Here is a 21271-nt window from a genome sequence, read left to right on the forward strand (position 1 = left end):
CGATCAATTTCCTTACAGATGTCGGCCGAAAAATCGTAAGATGTACAATCGTTCGAATCCCACTAACCGACACGATAATTTCGAAGGATTGGTCGGACTTCACTAAAATCAGTCGTTCGGCAAGAAGAATCGTTGCGTCTATGGGGAGATTAAGTCTTGGGAATAAATACTGAGAATTACTCCTGCAGATAAATACTTATTGGGAGCTACTTCTGGGGAATGTCACAGAGAGTTCATTTTGTGGATCAATACTCACTGAGAATTCTTACTGGAGATAGGTACTCACTGGAAGTTACTCCTGCGGTTAAGTACTCAATGACAGTCACAGTACTTCTGGGAATTGAGAATTCATTCTGGGGATAAGTACTCACTTAAAGTTACTCCTAGGCATAATTACTCAGTGAGAGGCACCCCTGGGATTACTCCCTGAACTTTACTGCTGGGGATAAATACTTACCGAGACTTACTCTTAAGGACATACACTCACTGGGAGTTTCTCTTCATACTGCTTAATAGCTCCTCAGTTCCTCCCATTGAATGAATCCCTATGTGACTGTAAAGCTCTCCGTAATGCTGGATCAGAGGAATAGTCCCACAAGACACAGCTGGATCACTCACCCATTGTTGAAAATCTTATTTACTGTATATTTATAGCACTGCTGGCTAGAGATGCCTGTGACTATAACTAGGAAAGTGGAAGAACACTACAGTGACACTATTTTATCCTAATCAACTAGTTGCTGTTTTATTTTCTGCACTTTTTAGACCATTTGTTTGCAGACTGTTCCAGGCAGGAAAATACATTTATTTGTTTATTCTTAGCCAAGAAGAGCTCTATCAGAAGTGGCCTACCGAGTGTAGCCAATGAAAGAGCTATACAATGTGTGTAAGGTCAGAGCAGCACCATACTTTTCTCTATAGACCAGGGAAAGTTTATATAGCAATAAATTAAGTGCAATCTTTCGCTTGGAATCCGATTATTCTTTTTATACACAAGCCCCAGAATATGATGTAATACTCATATTTACTGCGAGCAATATCAGGCCCATAACTCTATTTATAAGTCCATCCAGCTACGCTGAAACTTTGGCAGAATTTTCTGTTCAGAGCTTGATGTGAAGTTTGTTACTTCCAGATGTTTCCCATGCTTCTATTGAAGTGAACCGCCTCTGCTGGGAGGCTTTGGCAGGAACCCACCACCCTCATTCATTTGTGCAGGAATCTCTCATACATTAAGCGCTGTAGTATGAGAAGGAAGGCGCATGATAATTACTAAGTATACAATGAGAAAGAGCTTACACTCTAAAGGGGTGAACATGAGAAAAGAAGTCTATATTGATGTGGGCTTATTTATAAGATCAAGTTGCGCCCTCCATTACTCTGGAATTCTAGGGGGGAGCTGTGTCATGGTTAAAAAGGTGGTGCTTTGGGTTCTGAATTGAGAAAACCAGTCGGATGACTAGTGAAATGTCTTCAAGAGAAAAAAAATGATACAGCAACTCCAGTTGGCTTGACTTACTATGATAGATATGTCATGATCTGGATATAAGAACCATCAGAAACATACACACTGCTTTAGTAAATAAGCCTTAGCCAGACCTCTAAGGCAGTTAAACCACTGACATCTCATTTACTTCTAGAATTAATTTCTGCCCTGTGTCTATATTGGCCCTATAAAGTGTTCAAATTAACCACCAGATTAGGCTTACCTGTGCAAAAAGGCCACCGCACCCTACTAACTCCCCCCCTGCAATTAAGTTTAAGAAGGAATGAAGATAAATACAATAAGATATTTGGAGCGGCATAAATATTTCACTCTCGCAGTCGCAGCGAGCAGGCAGCTTTATGTGTGAATTGCACCTCACGGGACTTGGGGGAAAAACGGAATCCTGTACTGTATCTTTGGCTTCAAATTGCAGCTAGTTGGCTAGGAGCCATTCATCAGTTGGCAGAGGTTATGTGAAGGGTGCGCTCTGTGTTCAGATGTACTCGTATATAAAGGAGGTAGAGAGCGTTGCGCACAAGTTATCGAGCGAGCGACTTGGTTTCAAAGCTGACGCTGTTGTTTGAGGCGAAACAAAGAGAGAAAGAAACATTTATCCGCAGTCATTTTTATTTATCTCCTATTATGGACCTCTTTCATAGATGTCTGTTCTTTGTGGGGAGATGGAAATCTCAGCCTGTCAAAAAATATCCAGCGGGACATTATTTCCCTTCCTGGCAGAAACCATAAAATAAGGAGAATTGCAAAAATCTCTTTGTCTGAGTGTACATTATGCTGTATATATATATTTGCATTTTGCTGCTGGGTACCACTGCATGTACAGGTATGGGATCTGTTATCCTGAAAGCTCAGAATTACTCCATTTTATCCAAAATAATTCACATTTTGATTTCCTTTTTCTCTGTAATAATAAAACAGTACCTTGTACTTGATCCAAACTAAAATATAATTAATCCTTATTGGAAGCAAAACCAGCCTATTGGGTTTATTTAATGTTTCCATGATTTTCTAGTAGACTTAAGGTATAAAGATCCAAATTACGGAAAGATCCGTTGTCCGGAAAACCCCAGGTCTCAAGCATTCTGGATAACAGGTCCCATACCTGTATAAAATATAGGAGAGACCTAATGTTGAACTCTTGTTAAAAAAAAAAAAAAAATATTATATATAATATTTTTGCTGATTCTAACAAGGATTATAAAGATATTTCCAGCCATTATGGGTTTTTTTACAAGCAAATGAGCAGCTTTATGGCAGGGATAACAGACATACACTCAGATCAGAGTTGTAGTCTCACCAGACACATCACAGAATTAATCTGCTGATCTGAAAGGAACATTGATCTTTACAGCACTGCTAGTTGGAGATGCCTGTGAGTTATTTAATACCATTGTCTTATTACATCTAATTTTAAAGTAGAAAATGTTTTATTGTGAGAAACTGACTCATAGTAACTTGGTTGCTTGGGTAATCATGCTTTAGTAACTAGAGGAGAGTTGATACTGCAAGCCTGAGAGCTGCAGAACAAATGGGTGTGTGTGTGGGGGGTACTTTCTAGTAGTTTTAACCAAATATTCAGTAATAGTGAGAAAATGTTACATTTCATGTATTAGAAACACAAATAATCTTATTGTATATATATAGTCATATAAATGGGATATAGCATTTTTTAAAACCAAAAGGTGTCCATTAATGATGAAAATATTTTGTTGCTGAGCAGTAAGGGTTAACCTGTATCACGAAAGCGCTGATTTAGAGCTATTTGGGGGAAATATAATAAAATGAGTCAACTGAAAAAATCTGCGCAATGCCAACAATTTTTCCTTTGCACAAACATTTTTTTTAATGAGTGTCTAAAGGGGTGGGTCATTTTTAAAGGGGAACTCCACCCTAAAACTGTTTTCCCCCTAATAAAAGAAAATATAATTCTAAGGAACTTCCTAATATTGATTTATTCCTCACTAGGTTTTTATGTAATGTATAAATGTCATTGCTATTGACTGTGAACCTGTAGTGCCAGTGGCATAAATGTTCCATTAGTTCCTATGTAAATAACAGCTAATGAGGTCTTGGCAAGCAGGCTATCAATCCATAGACTGATTGAGGGCAGGGCAAAAGGCAACTGGGACGGCAGGTTTGTACTTATAGCACTCACTGGGAGAGGGTGAATCAAGGAACACGGCACTCAGAGCAGCAAAGTGGCATGTGGGTAGTGGCATGCTACTGGAATTTCAGCCACTTCAAGAATGCCCTATGCCCCTGGCACTGTATCCCACTCCCAGAGCCTTTATCAAGGTGGGGGAGTGTAGAATACAATGGGGTGATTTAGACGCTCACTTACATCTAGTTAAACTGTAGGTGGTGGACCTAAATGTCCTGTCTGTGCTAGAGTGAGTCTGATTATTGTGGTAGAGCCCATTCAGCATTGTGGTTCATTTTGCCTCCTTACCCCTTTTTTTACTAGAGTAATAGGAAATCCACAAGCTATCTGTCTTTTTAGACTAAAGCGAGCAGATCATTTGAAGAATACTGGACTGTTTGCAGTGCCGGCCTAAGGTAAGCATCTGCTCCAAACTCTACACCCTCTGTGCTGGTCTTCCCCACCCCACTGTTGCACCCTACACACATGCCTCTTCTGCCACCCCTAGTTCCAGCCTGACTGGTTGTGAAATAGCCGTGCAATAGAAATCTTAAAGAATGCAGAACTACCCAGGTACAGGTAATGTATTTACTTGGGGCAATTCAAATGTTGGCGAATATCATGGTATTTTCAGTATATTTATCACCTGCAGTCTGCAATCACGCCGAATAACCGCACATGACAAGTCCTAGGGGCAGTGTCAGTTCTGATGCAGAAAACCCAAAACATTTGCAGTAAAAAAAGGAGGAAATTTTGAGATTTATTATGCCCTGAAGCTGTTCTGAGTCAATAGCAGATGTCCTCTTTTCCGTTTGAAGATGTTTTAACTTTAAATGTTTAGAGTTTTTGGTGCTTAATGCTAGTTTTTTCACAAAACGTGACAATCCGAATAAGTCGCGGACCTCGCGGTTTTTCCAGATCCAATTTTTTGGGTTTTTTTTATTGATAAATAAGGGCAAATCGTGGATTCTAGTTTGCTTATTTCTATTTAAAAAATCTGAAAACTTCGGCTTTTGATAAATAACCCCCTTAAGCTGGCCATAGATGTTGAGATTTTTAAAAGATCAGATCCTGATCGTGAGACCACGATCTTCTCAGAACGATCGTACGAATTGACCATCAACTAAAAAGACCAATTTGCCAGGAAAACAAAGGGGAGCTGCCTGCTTGGCCCTGCAAACATAGATAGATTGCACTGGGACCGACAAAGATTTTTTGACCTGGCTGATCAATTTCCCGACAGATGTCGGCCGGAAAATCGTAAGATGTACGATCGTTCGAATACCACTAACCGCACGATAATTTCGAAGGATTGGTCGGGCTTCCCTAAAATCGGTCGTTCGGCAAGAAGAATCGTCGCGTCTATGGAGAGCTTTAGTGTGCTCCATTACCCTAAGAGTATAACAGCTTGCTAAGAGCTGCTTTTCTTTGTATATGGGTTCTGTGCTGGAGGCAGATTGGGCTGGGCTTGGGGGTTAAAAACAATTTCTGTGATTGAGGAGACTTTTTGGGCATGAGGTCAGTCATTTAATACAATCAGACGCTGCTCCTCTTTCTCTTGCACAGTAATCAGCCTTTTGCATTAGGAGATGGGAATTCATTAATAGGGAACGTGCCTGGACTCTCCGATTGGATCAGTAGGTATTGGGTCACTTTGGGCTGTGTGGGAAATGTTGAAATGGCAATGATCCTGACATGATGATATTATCATATACCTCTTCTTATATACACACAGTTGTACTTTATTAAATCGATCGTATCCTTGTGCACCATGACTGCAATGAATAGGGCATGTGCTAAGCATACATTTTGCCTATTGTTTGAAATCAGGAAATATCTCTGTTTTTTTATTTCTTGAGCCAAACTGGGAAACCAAAGTTCCTCCATGTCTGGTCCTTGTGAGGTATATAATTAGATACCAATGTACAACCACCTCCCTTCACCCTTTATTGTAACAGTTTTGTTAACAGGAGCCCATTGTGCTAGAAGATTATCTGTGCTCTGATCTAACTACCTACCTCACAAGGTCCAAACATGGTGGACCTTTAATTTCCCTAAACAAGGGGCTATAGTGCCCCCTTTAATGTCAGTTTAGTATCTGCAATACTCCTTTTAATGTCTGCATTTGTTTGGCGCACTGGCAGGTTCCTATGAAGAGTTTGCATTGCCTGCACCATTGGTGCCATTTGCCAGCGAGTTATGTGTATCACATGTAATATCTTGTACTTGATTTATTTCAGCACTGTGTCTGTCAGGGCTGCGGGGAGTTGTTCAAGCACACTGCTCATTCAAAGTAGCAAGAATTTCATTGTATTCTGCAGATTTATTGCACTTGCTCTTACCCCACCCCTTAGCAAGGTACTGCTGTATTGCCCTGCGGTTAGATAAGCGTCCAGGTAAACAAACATGATGCTGCGCCGTAAATGTGGATGAGAGTAACACAAATTGCACTCATCAGTGCCTGGTTATATAACAATCTGCTCTTTAGCTAATAAGGACTAACTGACTGCCGTATTGTGTGACCAGAACATGCCTTCTCATTTTATACATATTGTAGGAGGTGCCATATTGTTTCCATTAGACAGTATAGTATGAAGGTATAATTTACAGTGTGCCCAGAGCATTCCTTCTCTGTATATTTGTATTCATATATATATATATATATATATATATATATATATATATATATATATATATATATATATATATGGGAGGGAGCAGCCATATTGTTTCCTTTAGTATGATTAAGAGAGTATAGCTTATAGTATATAGCATACTATATAGAATACTATATGTATGTATATATATATGTATATAGTAAAGAACATTTATTCTCTGCATTTTTGTATTTATACATAAGAGTGGAAATGGCCATTTAGTTTATTTTAGGCACCCAGTAAATGGTGAAAGTTTCAGTTTGGGGTTCTGGGAATTACAGTCTGAGCAGAGTTAAAAATTAGTTCAAAATTAAAGGAACAGTAACACCAAAAAATGAAAGTGTTTAAAAGTAATGAAAATATCATGCAGTGTTGCCCTGCACTGATAAAACTGATGCGTTTGCTTCAGAAACACTATACTATATTTTATATAAACATGCTGCTGTGTAGCAATGGTGGAAATTTTAAAAAGGCTATATGGCACAGGTTAAATAGTGGATAACAGATAACATCATTATGTTCTACAGAGTTTATCTGCTATCTGCTGTGTAACCTGAGCCTTTACTGCTTTAAATAGCTGCCCCTATTGTTACACAGCAGCTTATTTATATAAACAATAGTAGTGTTTCTGAAGCAAACACAGCAGTTTTACCAGTGCAGGGCAACACTGCATTATATTTTTATTACTTTAAAACACTTTCAGTTTTTTATGTTACTGTTCCTTTAAGGGACAAAATGCTCTCAGATTTCCAGACACCCTGATGAGATGATTTTATCTGACTCAGATGTTGTTTCGCTGTCAGGGTGTTTTGTCGTGTGGAATTGGTACAAGTCCCTCTCGGAAGCAGCAGCAAGCGCAATCTTTTTAGCAAATATCAAACACGGTCACGGTTTGTAGCTTTGTATAAACATATAAATCGTGCAGTTGTCACACCCGTGCCCTATAACTCACACTGGCGCTGAGAGGGGTTTGGAGAAGGAATATATATCCATGGGTGCTACAAGTGGTGGTGAATCTTGGGGCAAGCTCAGATTTTAAGGGACCCATTATATATATATATAAAATAGGGATGTTCATCATATCCATCATGTGCAGCTCCAGGTGAGGGCAATGGGAAGATTTTTTTACTGAGTCTATTTGTACCCAAATCTCTCTTATCTGAGACAATTTAAGCTCCCCATACCGATGCCGGGGCCCACAGTCAGATTCTATGCTCTCACTAAGCGAATCCCCCGCTGTCTGCGTGACAATGAGCGAGGAAAAGAAAGCGCTGATTAGTGCCTTTTAATTTATATTGTGCCGCCAGTGCCGATTCTCTCAAGAAAGGATTTGGGTTTTGATGTTGTGAGAAAAAAAGAAAAGAAAATCAAATTGACTTGAGAAAAGTGGCGCTAATTAGGGCTCGTTTGGGGGCATCTCAAGCAGGCGGAGAACATTGCCAGTTTCCATATTTAACTGTCCTGGTACCAGCGAGGCTGTAATGCAATTATAATATGGAAATGATAGGCAGAGGCTGAACCCCAGGGCTGATTCCTGGCTGAGATAGAAACTTTTTTATAAGGGAATTCTATAGATTTTACTTAATAAAATACAACTTCCCAGTATCCACTCATTCCTCACTCTCACTGGATTTATTGTAAATGTAGTTGCTATAGACAGCAGTGTCTGCTTGGCTGCTTATATTCACTGCACTGCTGCTTTTGTTTCCTAAAACATTGTAGCAGAAGCAGGATTAATAACAGACCCAGAGCAAAATCGACTTATGTACCACTGTATCTGGAGTTAGAACTAGAGAACAGCACAAATAGATATTATTTTATTCCTTAGGGAGCAATAGGGAACAGAGGGGGTTCTGCAGAGTTTGGGGGGAGCAGCAGGGGTGTGAAGATTTCTCTGGGCTAGGGGTGGATATGGTACTAATTATTGCCAGTACCAAAAATAACAAATGCAAATGAGCCATGTGTATTTCTCACTCAGTAGCTTAGCGTGCCGAGTACTAGGGGGGCTCGTAGAGTAGAGGGGCATATCAATCAGGTTGGTACAGCCGTCAAAGTATTAATCCTTGTTCCTGCATCTTGTTTAATATTTTCAGAAAACAAAGCCGTGGCCCCAATACACAGAAGTAATTTCTCTTTTCACTGGATTTTGTAATTTAAAACCGAACCTTCTGTCTCCCCTGGATGTTTCCCAAATGTTTATTTACTTATGATCTCAGATGTGCAGCCATGAATGGAGGCAACAAGGTGTAATCCTGTTAGTGCCCGGGGGCAAAGAGAACCTCTGACACTGTATTACAGTCCCATGGCTTCCCTGGCCCCTATATACTGCAACAGGGATGGAAGGGAGCAGGAACTGAGGTAGCATGCTCACTTTTATTTTCACGTTATTTACATGGTTAGGGGTTGACCCCAATTATCCTGTGACAAAAATGCTTCCCTGCCTGTTATGTTGTTTATCTCTGTAGGGACCTACAGAAGCACAACAGGACTCAATTTTTTGTATCATTCCTTGTATTATTATGTCATTGCTTATATTTTATTATCATCAATGTTTCATTCCTTGTATCTTGGTATAATCAGTGTATCATTCTTTATATCTCTGTATCATAGCTCATGCCTCTTTTAATACAGTAATATCCCAGTAGATGGGATGGGGTGGTTGTATGGGAATTAACTTAACCAGTGTTCCACACTGTTAGTTCTCAGTTAATGACCCAGGACACTGAGTCAAAAGCAACGTAATAAACTGAAGCATTAGTAGAATTACTGTCAGGTTTAATCTTTGATCGTGGTAGAATTAATTTCTGATTGTATCCTAGAGAGCAAGTAAAAGTAGAGTCTACATAACAGCCATATTCCCTACTGTAAATAAACAGCTCCAGATTCAGAGATTATATTATATAGTGGATCTGTCCTTTTTAACTATGAGATCTGTCCCTGACTTTCCCAACTTCATGTTATGTTATTATCAGGGTTATTTTCAGTCTCTTTCTCTTTTTTTGGTGATTGGTCTGTAGTAATCACATCCCTTATCCCCAAAGTTTCATGTTATTCTCATTTCCATACTCTGACCCCCTTATCTTATCCCCACGCAGGACATTCAATACTTTGCCCAAAATATTTTCACATCAATTCTGCTCCAAAATAAACACCGGGAATGATTTTTGTATGCCGATAAATCTCCAGTTTCCCTGTATCCCTCCCTTTATGTTAAATGAGCAACATAAGCCAGTCTTATTTTAGCTGTTGACTTGGCTCCTTTAGATAAAATTTTCTGGAACACATATTGAGCCACACCAATGACCTGCCTGACTTGTATCTAACCAAGGGCCAGACAGATTTTGATTGGGTGGGTTTAAAAATATTGTTGACCTCAGTGGCCCATTGATGTGCTTTTCTAGTGCACTTTATTGTACAGCTGTTGATTTGGAGCTAAATAAATTGATTATCTCAAATGGTTTGCCAAATCCAGGAACGATCTATGAGCTTGCCAAATGAGTGCCTCTTGCAAGTATAGCTAGCTAGCCTTGTACCAAAGAAATAAAATGGAATTTTATCTTTGTGTAAATAGTGAGTGAGGTTAAAAATGACTAAACCCGTCAGGCTAAGCCCTTGTAGACCTATTTCTACATTCATTCAGAGGAAGGCAAACATACCCCACCTGGCAGGGAAGCAGTTACACTGTTACATACCCTCCTTCTCTTAAAATTACTCATATTTATAGTTGATCATAACTATATGTATTTCTCATATCTCCTCTCTTGGTAGGGAAACGCATAACCTTACTACCCAGTAAATAGGGTTGCAACCTGGCCGGTATTTTACTGGCCTGGCCGGTAAAAATTATGGCTGATCCCAATATTATTAATAGGGAAAAAAGATAAATATATAGGGTGGTATTTTTTTTCCAGAAAAGGTGGCTACCCTACCACTAAAGGAAATGTTTTCCTATGCTGATGGTGATATCTATCTGATATCTTATATATTTCCTCCAGTCAATGTGGGTAACCCTGCACTTTCTTGTAAAAAGGAAGATCATTACAGAAATATATCTAAATATGTTTTAGATTTTAAGCTCTTTAGGGCAGGGCCCTCTTTACCGCTAGTATTGGTTTCACGGCTGCTTTGTATGTAACTCTGGATGTTCAATGCATAAACCCAGTGCTAGATAATATGTTGGCATTTTATAATTACATGATACTAATATTTTTAATTATTTCCACTCAACTTTTTCAAGACAAACTACCCAATTTGTCAAGTCTTCTCTGTAATTTTATTATTTAGAGATATATAGATATTTAATTACATATGTATCCATTTGATGCATTGCTGTGTATACATGTGTATATAATTAGCTATATATATATCAATTTGTTGTACTACTGTGTATCTGTGTATATATTTAGCTATATATGTATCAGTTTCTTGCACTACTGTGTATATATTTCCCTATATGTATCAATTTGTTGCACGTCTGTGTATCCATGTGTATATATTTAGCTATATGTGTATTGATTTGTTGCACTGCTGTGTGTCCATGTGTATATAATTAATATATATGTATCAGTTTGTTGCACTACTGTGTATCTGTATGTATGTTAGTTACATATCCATCTCATTGGTGCACTGCTGTGTATCCATGTGTATATTTAGCTGCATTTGTATCAGTTTATTGTTACATCACAGCGTTTCCTGTTTATCTGATCTCAATCTGACCCAGAACTTGTTGCTAATTCTGTCTCATGGTTTATTTTCTATTCCATTTTTATTTACTGCTGCTATCAAAGAGCTCAAATAAGGAAACCTCCCCCATCCGATCATTTAACCATGTAAGTGGCAACTTGTAGACTATACATCCCCATAGCAGGACCATCATGCCAGCATAGTGTACATGGTTAAACCAATACAAATTAATAATTTTAAATTTTTTACTGTTTTTATCCTTTAACTCAAAGTAGAGGCTCCAGTCTCATTAAATAATTAATTGAGTATTTCAGACTCTGCCAAACCAGGGCCCTTACAGGCTGTTCAGGCAGCGGGTGGGTTAACTGAAGTGGGCTGTTTCCAGGGAGTTGTTAGATTAAGTGTGTGGGGAGGCATCTTTATAATGCTAATAGTCCGTGTGAAAGTGCCCAGAGTCCCGCAGAGAGTGTCACACACTGAGTTCTGCTTCTGTCTCTTTCAGGTTCCCGTCGACCACGTTAGGACTTGGCAGCCAAGATGATAGTGCAGTGATGCTGAGTCGGTAAGTAAATGGGGGGTAGCAGCAAGATTTTAAGTGATGTGAATGATAAAAGTGAGTCTCCAACTAGCCATAGAGGGTCAGGGAGTAGTGTATGGTACCAGAGCATCTGTCAAGTCAGGAATTGTTCTTCTAAAAAAAAAAAAAAAATCTAGAAGAGATCATTATTGTAGTTTGTTTCTGTTACTTTTTACAGTTTAAATAGAAATATAATGTACTTGACATTGAATCAAGCAGTGTTGCATTGTTGTGTGTGGTTGGGATCTGCATTTGCAGCAGGTGAGAATTAGCATTGCAAGTGACAGTTATGGTAAACAAAATACTGAGAAGCTATGTGGCAAAGCTCTTGAACTTTAATGTGCTGTATTCATATAATTGTTGCTCTGCGGGGCCCTTATCATTAGTGGGGGCCGAGGCTGATTACTGCCTAATCCACCCATCCCCAAAAATATGCTCTCATATAAATGGAATTTGTTGTGATTGAAACTTTTGGGGCATAGCGATCAACACTTCTAGCCCAAACTCTACTGGCATTGAAGCCATGGGAGGGATGCTAGGAGTCTGACTCGTTGAACAGCAGTAGATAGAGAAATCAGATTGCTAGAATCCATCCTGATGGTTTGCAGTCTCTGAAGTCAATCTCACCCTGTCTTAAGCACCTTTAAATATACTGTAAGCTCTCAAGACCAGTCTCTCTAAAGGTAAGATAGTTTTCTAGTCAGTTTATTCCCAGTGCAGATTTCCTGGGGTCCTTGTTCAATAATTCTCTTCGCCCATCACATGGGCTGGTTATAAAAACCCTATATTCAGATTTTATTATTTATCCCATTAAGCTGTACTGAACCCCAGAATGGCCCATGAAGTGACGTATAGTTAGACAGACAGTTAGAATGCAAAAAAAAACATTTTTACAAAACAATCATGGTTGGCAGTGCCAAGCCTCTGCTGAGAAGTGGATCTCAGCACCCACCACCCTCCACATCAGTTAGTGCCCTTCCCTATCAAAACGTGACCTCTGGAGCCCGGGCTAGGTACTCACTGAGTGTGTTTGTGACAGTTTCCCACACATTTTCCCTCCAGTCGTGACGCACGCAGTTCTGCTGTCAGGGAGACAGCACTGGGATATGTGACATTGCTCTGCAGCTCTGCCAAGGAAAACGAATGGACGTGCCAATGACAGAGATGCATGCAGGGACAGGGCTCTTTGCCATCCCGCCCCTTGATAACCAATCACTTATAAAAGCCTCTTGTTGCAGGTCTGTTTAGCCACCAGTTCAGACACAGGGGTTTCAGGATAAGTAAATGGCCCTGCAGCATGGGGTTTTTACAAGGGTTTCCTTTTAAAGGGTTGAGTGGTGCTTGGGGACGGGCTGTGGTAACTTATAGCCATAGAGTTTGCGTTCGGTGGGTGCTGTTCATTTCTTTGAAGGCAAAGCATTAGTGTCTCAGCATCATGTATTGCCGTTTAACTCTGTATGACACATTGTAGCACGACTGCAACAATCTGAACTGTATCCTTTTTCTTGTATAGATGTAGAAATTAGATTTATTATTGGGCTAATGATCCTTCTAAAACATATTAGGGCTGGAATGTTATCCGGTGACCCAACAAATCTCTTTGAACAATTTCCACCAAAGGGGTTTCTGGGAAATTTAGTTCAACAACAAGATCTCAATACTTTTGTTATATGATCCAGTTCAGGTTTACTACATTTGATTGGCTGGACTCATCCCCTTTGGCAGGGGGACAGTGCCCAGCCAGAGTTACTCTTGTACAGTTGGCTGCTCACACACAGACGGCTCAGCGTCAAAAACCAAATTACATTTGGGAAAGGGCCAGAATTGCCACATAGGAATGATTTCAGCACCTGTGAAGAATTGTGATTATTTTCTGTGATGCCAGGGGGCCCCGGCTAATGCTTCCATTAAAGAACCAATCCGAAATAATAGCGAATTTCATTCTAATGCATGTTGCACAAAACCCTATCTCCTGTGTAATAAATATCAGATCAATTACTATGGAAATGGGACTGGATTATCATGGAGTAGCATTTGGGGGATTATCTGGGTAATTGAAGCAATAAATAAAGGCAAGGGGTGGTTTATGCAGAGCTGGGCTTAGCAATGGTTGTTCACTGTTTGGCTCACAGTATTATTATGTTTCTTGTCCTTTCAGTACTCCGTTCCAAGCAGTTTGGCCGGTGCCAAATATACCATCCTACTATTTGTGCTCAGATTTAGGGGTAAATTCTCCACAGGTACATGACGCAAATTTCCCCTTAACGTATGAGCTATGGTGGCCCAGCATGAAGGGTGTGATTTGGGGGGCAATTTGTCCCTGAGTATTGCTGGAACTATAGCAGAGTGACTGTTACTCCAATACCTTTATATATCTGTAACCTTGTTATGAGCTAAGGGGACCCAGCCTGAAGGTCAGTTAGATTGAGATTTGGGGTGAGTACTTATTTGTGCCCTGGGTACCCCTGGAACTATAGCAGGGTGACTGTTACCCCAATATTTCTATATATCTGGAACCTTGCTAATGGGGTTGTTCACCTTCCAAACACTGTTTTCAGTTCAGTTGTTTTCAGATTGTTCTCCATAAACCTTTTTTCAATTGCTGTACAATCTTTTATTTTTTACTGTTTTCCCAGCATTTAAGTTTAAAGTTTAATGATCATTTCTCAGGTGTTTCAATCGGACAGCTCAGTGATCCAGGAGCATCTTGAACTGTTACGATTTACTACATTTAATTGATACATTTAGTTGATACATTTCTCAGCAGTATCTGTGGGATATTAGCAACTATTGTATCAATTCTAACAACTGCCTTTAACAAAACTCAGAGATTCTGCTCAGTAGGGTTAAAGAAAACAAATGTATCAACTAAATGTATCAATTTAAAACAATTAAAGAGTCCCCCCCAGCTTTAGAAGGAGAAAAAAAAATCAATTTTAAACTTCAGTATTAGAAAAAGGGTCACAAATAGAAAATAGAAAGCAATTGGGAAAAGTCTATTTCTGGTTAACTACCTGAAACCAACTGAACTGAAAAAAAGTGTTTGAAGATGAACAACCCCACTAAGAGCTAAGGAGACCCAGCTTGAAAATAAATGCTGGACCTGTGCCCAATACTCCATCTCACTGCTACTCCATTCTATACAGTAATTGGTTATATTGGAAGATCTGGACAAGGCAGTGCAAGGACATTTCTCATTAGAAATAAGATTGATTGGATTTAAACAATAAACGTTCTATGTACTGTATATTAATCTATATGTTGTTGCTGCTCCAATCAATATCTAGCTGAGGTGGGTCAGGGCTGTATGTGTAAAACAGGTTTATTTGCCATTTAATTTTCCTTAGATTGGTTTGGAAATTAAGAAGCAGAAGCACATTCGCTATGGCTAAGTCAGAAATAATTCATATTAAAAAAAAACCACAAGATGGGCTGAATCCAGGACTTGGTTTGGAATTTGGATGAATTGTGAGTTGGCAGAAGCAATCATGGGACATTCACGCCCTGTGTATGGGATAAAGTTACATTTGTTATTAAGGGGTTGTGCCCTGATATCTCCCCTTTGTTGCGAATGGGACTGCGAGATGTGAGTGAGGAGCTGAAGGAGAGAGGAATAAATTGCCCTACAAAGAGCGCTAAATGGAATCTACAATTGTTCTGCCAATAGGCAGGTGCTGGAATCATAATATTTTGTTCCCCACTCCAGCCATCACATGCACAGCTCCCATAAAATACCATTTGCTACAAATTGACTTTACAGTATAAATTGGAGCTAGCTAGTGCTAAGATGTATTGTGCCTCTCATGGAAACCTCAATGTCTCTTTGGCTTCAGTCATTTTAACTGTTGATCTGAATACAACATGAGCAGTGTCCAGCGTGTCCATGAACTGATGCCATCTGCTCAGGGCATGATACCATCATTTCCCAGGGTAGCTGCATCTGTGCACTAGAAATAGGGATTGGTAGCACTAACAGATGCTTAATATATAGACAGAGACAAGGGGAAAATGTGCTAGAAGGGTTACTGTCTGCTCTGCTCTCATTTCCCCTACAGAAATAGGGAGTGGTAATGCTATTATTGTTATTAACATGTATTTATAGAGTGCCAAAATATTGCACAGTGCTGGATAGTACTAGATAGATACCTAATATACTGTATAGGCAGTGGTGTAACTACTGGGGGTGCGATTGGACCAGGGCCCGCACCACCGCAGGGCCCCCCCGGCAGATTGCGCCCGGCAGATCGCACCCGGCTGCGGCACGGGGGGGGGCTATGCCCTGCTGCACGACCCACACCAGGGCGTGCAGGGTTCAGGTCCTCTCCTATAAATATTTCAGTCTCTTATGCAAACCAGTGCATGGTTACTAGGGTAATTCGGACCCTAGCAGCCAGTTGCTGAAACTGCAATCTGCTGTTGAATAAAAAATAAAAACCATTAGCAATTATCACAATCTAAATCATACTAAAAGTTCATTCAAAGATGAACAACCCCTTTAAAGTGTTGGAAGGCTTACTGTCTGTTTTGCTCTCATTTCCCCTACGGAAGTAGGGATTGGTTGCACTACTAGATAGTTACCAGAGACAATTGGAAAGTGTTGAAAATGTTACTGCCTGCTCTACTTTTGTGTACAGAAGACTTTTCCTACTTGTGAATAGTAGTCTGAAAAGATAAGTAAACCTTTAAGGATAAGTAAACCTTTAAAATAAGTGAATGTAAAACTGATGAGGGGGCTATTCTAAGCACTTTTGTGCTGTACATTCATTATTTATTTTGTTTTTATTACAAGATATTAAAGCATACTATTAATATGAATTCACTTTGTTACAACAGCACCACCCGCTGGTCATTTTCCCCACCAGTCTGACCACCAAGTAGTCAAGGAAGTTGACAGGAAAAATAGAGGCTGCTCAGATGTTCTTCTGCTTAGGAAAAAATTAAAACCTTTATCAAATCTTTCCTAAGCAGAAGAACATCAGATCAGCCTGTTTATTTTTCCTGACAACTTCCTTGACTACTTGGTGGTCAGACTGGTGGGGAAATGACCAGCAGGTGGCGCTGTTGTAACAAAATGAATTCATATTAATAGTACACATATCCCTTAACATCTTGTAATAAAAACAAAATAAATAATAAAGGTAAATTACAAAAGTGCTAAGAATAGCCCCTTCATCAGGTTTGCATTTTATTTTAAAGGTTTACTTATCTTTTAAGAGCTGAATATGAGATATAACAGCAATAACTGAGAGGCTGATTCAGTGCCATGAATCAGAGGGATTTATTCCCATTTAGTTTTAAGTAAGAAATAAATCACATCCCACCCAGAGCCATAAATAACTGACTGAATGGAAGTTTTGGCTCTGGGGCATTTTCAGAGCTAAAATGTGGGGCAAATCGAAGCATGTTTAGTAAATGTGATGAGCTGTAGACTGACCCAACCCAAGTAGTGAGGATAATGACTCAGAGCCATTGCTAATTATATCATTTGGAAATTTTGTGGCTAAATGATGACTTTTGTAACTGACAGATCCTTAGCATCACTTGACCTATGAACCTCTATGGACTGAAACACAACATAGCACCTTTTATTAATCATGTGCCTAAATGCAAACTGTTAAGCTTAAAACCTGTTTGTGCAAATTTCCCCTACAGGCAAAAGTCATTTTCACTACACGGACCTCTCTCTGTTCTACAGAACAAACACACTTGTAATTTAAAGGGGAACTGTGTTTATTAGGGAAAAATGTTAACAATGAAAGCTTTGAGAGAACTGTTTGTTAGACATTTCTAATCCTTACCAGATGCATTATATACAAGGAATAACGTTTTAAAAAGGAGGTCTATCGTATATTATGTAAACATAATTATGCTACTAATTCCTATTTCTGTAGGGGAAATGAGAGCAGAGCAGACAGTAACCCTTCCAACACTTTCCCTTTGTCTCTATATATTAGACACCTATCTAGTGCTGCCAATGTCTATTTCTGTAGAGGGAAATGGGAGCAGAGTGAGAAAATTTTGTAGAGAATAAAATCCAAACACAAATGTACCATCAGCTACAACTTTGAGAAACTGGAAGGAAAATGCCCTGGAAGGCAAATGTTTTTTAAAGGGGAAGAAAGCAATGGAGAGCAGCTGGACTGGGTGCCATTACAGACTCAGTTTGGGATGAGCCCCTCTCCTCTCTGCATTCAGGGTGATATAAAGGAATAAATGGAAACATCAGCGAGAACTAACGTAACAAAAGACATAGCTCCTTTAACATCCTAATCGCTGGTGCCCCACCGACTCTGGGCATTTATATGGCAGCTTGAGAAAGTGCCTGTGTGGGTAAATACCCAGCCCCATTCATCATACATCATGGAAAAGTTGGTCCAACATCATTTTTTTTTGTTTTGTATGTTTCTGTTTGGGGACTGTGAGGGTTGGGGCCCCATGGGCCAGCTTTGTTCTCGGGGGAGGGGGGATCAAGGGGAAATAATTAAATTAAACAGAAGACAAAACTGTTTGTGTGCAGAGTGGGAACGCACTGTGAATATTCAAGGAGGGACCCTCTGTTTCCCCCTATCTCCGATGTGAGTCTTTTCAGCAGCAGCCAGCTGCACCCAAATTCCTGTGAGGTGACATCACTGGAAGAGAGCGTTGTGCCCAGAGCCATGGCATGCTGTGACAAACAGAACCAAGAAATGCCATGCTGCTTACATGGGGTCCTTGGAGCTGGCACACCCAGCCAGACAAGCTCTCATTGGGATTAGGGCTTTAAATCAAGTAGTAGAATTAATAGAGGTTAATCATGTGGTGCCAATGGCCCTATAATAACACAGGGCCCCAGTACCCAGCAATCCACATCAGTCCCCCCTGAAAACAATAAAGGACAAGAATTCCAAACCATTATTTAACTGTGTATTTGTCTTAGATATGCGTCTGTACAAGGATAAAGTAAACAGAAATTATTTGGGATTATTGGCCTTTATTTGGAGCTATGGGTCCCTTTGAAAGTCAACATTGATGCTTTAAAGCTTATTCCTTTGTCTGGAACAATGCGAGTCGTACTTGCTGCAGTCACGCTCTAGGTACAGAGGTCTGGGGGCTGAGGAAAAAGATGGAGAGGGTCGCCTCTTATCGCTCAGCTGTTTATGCCTGTGCTGGGGTCTCTGTGAATGAAAGGATGCGATATAGCTCCATGGGGTAATTACTCATCTTTAGACAGTTGTGGGCATGCAAGGAAATGTAGATACGGCCAGGGAAATATGTTTCTTTATTCAGATACAGTAGTGAGAGGGTAGCGCTTATCATGTGCCCAGAGCATCCCTCTCGTATAGCTGGGAGCTGCCGTATTGCTTGACAGTACAGTATGATACTTTATTGTATACCCAGAACTTTCTTTTTTCTCTGTGTTGTCAGGGGTAGCTGGGAGTTGTAGTAATGAGGGGCGCAGGGTATAATCAGTCATGTTGCTGACTGCTCTTTCAGGCGGGTGACAGAGACAAGTGACTCTCAGGATTCAATTACACTGTGAGCCCTGCAGAGAGAGTTACTGACCCGGGCCTGATGGATTTGTTGTGAGGGTATTTGGCAGGTGGGGAGGATTAATGCCACGTACTATAAGACATGTCGGCCTTGGGTTTACCTTCTGTCTCTGCCTATGGGAGATCCCTATCTGTCTCTGTCTCCTATGCCTCACAGTCAGCTGCACCTTTATTAGAGACAAGTGCATCATTTCCCTCTGCTGGACCCCCAACCACTGGACGGGGGGCTGCTCACAAGCATTTCACTACTCCTTGTGAAGCTGAATGTTACTATACAGGCTAATTTTTTCAGTTATTCAGTTATTAGCCCACCAGAAATCCCTGGGTGGTGGGTCCTGATTTATTGTCTCGTATACCCCATTATACCAAAACCCTCTCCACTCAACTTTTGCAACCCCAGAATTGGACGTTTGCATCTTATGGGACCCCCTTCTGCCAAGGGGACCCTGGCTAGACTAGATTTTCATCCGATATTCGGTACGTGTATGGTGGAAAAAGAGCCGACCGATATCGGCAGAAGACTTGGATATCGGTCGGCTCGTCGATCAGGCTGGACGGAAAATTTTGATCGGGTGCCTTTGAAGGGACCCAAACATCGGCCATTCTTAGCGCTGAATCGACAGATACAGGTAGAATTCTATTGTTTCTTCCCATATATCTACCTGTTTATCTGACGATTCAGCTCTACACGTGTGTATTGAAACAAACGATCTTTCTTGGAAAGATCTTTTCCAACATGGATCATAATTGTTACCTCTATGGCCATCTTAACCCTTCTACCCCCATAATGTGGCCCTGATGCTGACTATAGTAAACAATATGTAAGATACCTTAATGACCCTGAGCTGTTGTTTGTTATGTACAAATACCAAAATCAATTTTTACCCTCTTCGTTAGTAGTACCACAGGGCATAATTTTTACATTTCCGGTTTTAAAGCTTTCCTACAATTGAAATCATATTTAAAGAGTGGCCAGAAGTCCTTCTCAGCTCTGATTACAATGAAAATGCAGTTCCAAATGTGGTTGCCCAGCATAGATGCATTATTTCTGCGAAGAGGCAGATTAGAACATGAGAGGCAGATGGCGAGTTTCACGGCCATCGAAGATTCTTCTCGTACAGGGACAAGTGCTGAAGCAATCAGCCACGAGTCGGGAGCAGCCAATCACATGAGCCTGTCTGGAATCTATCATTTCCATCTGAAAACCATAACGAGCTGGAGGTTTGGGACATCAAAGGACAAGTAAAGCTTAACAATAATAATATTTCACTCACAGGCAGAACCTACAAATATATCAAACATTATTGATGCTATTTTATAGCTCCCTGGTGGGGTCTGACAACCTGCACTGTTTGATCTGGTTCTGCTGTATGTCAACAACTGGACACTTGGTGAGGAGTGCTTGAGTTTAATCCAGCGTAATGGCTAAACCATCAATACCACCAAGGGAATCAGGCTCACAATCTGGGTTCCTGATCATCCCACGTGGGTTCAGTTGGGTTGAGGTCAGGGCTCTATGCAGTCAGACTCTGAATTGCCTGGAATGCATTTGTAAAATGTAGCCTCAAGGTTTCACTGGCACCAGGGTTCTAAAGCATAGAAACAGGCCCAGCCCAATATATCTACCCAACCTTCCCATTGGCATTACATTCAGGCAAGTAGTATTCTCCTGGCACTGCCAAACACTGCCACACTTTTCCATCATACTACTAAATGGCGAGATGCCGTTTACACTTCCAGAGGTTGTTTCCCCCTGCAGTGCCCTTTAGACCACTCCAGCCAATGCTTGTCATTGCAGATGGTGATGTTGGGTTTAGTTGCCTCTGATTAGCCATAAAACCCCTGCATTCCCTACGGATAGTTCATGTGTTTCCCAAAATGGATCTTGGATTCAGTGCATCCCTGATTATTTTATTGGTGCCGATAGTTTTGTTGGTTCAATTGTCTTAGAGCTCCAGTTAAAGGCACTCAACAGCTGGAGCTCAGCAATAGCCATAGGGGTTCAGGTTGGGAATCTCTTATTGCTGGCAATGGTGGATTTGTGATCCCTGCCACCAATCCCTCCCATGACCTTGCCGTGCCCATGGTAGAAACAAGCAAGAGCTAAGTTACTTCTCGACCGTTTTGTTGGAAGCAGCGGCACGTTTCAGGGGTGACAAGTGGGGCGTCATTAGGAAGAAG

The 21271-nt window shown here is 40.5% G+C and overlaps 1 protein-coding gene across 2 annotated transcripts in view; it reads left to right on the plus strand.

Moving 5' to 3' along the window:
* The window catches only part of sema5b.S (semaphorin 5B S homeolog), a 116850-nt gene that overhangs the window by 25706 nt on the left and 69873 nt on the right, over positions 1-21271 (plus strand). The window contains 1 exon segment of one of the 2 annotated variants that reach the window (NM_001086522.1): positions 11487-11546. The gene's annotated coding sequence lies outside the window, so the exon portion shown is untranslated. 2 annotated transcript variants of the gene reach the window in all.

The sequence above is a fragment of the Xenopus laevis genome, chromosome 9_10S (assembly GCF_017654675.1).
Source record: "Xenopus laevis strain J_2021 chromosome 9_10S, Xenopus_laevis_v10.1, whole genome shotgun sequence".
NCBI lineage: Eukaryota > Metazoa > Chordata > Amphibia > Anura > Pipidae > Xenopus > Xenopus laevis.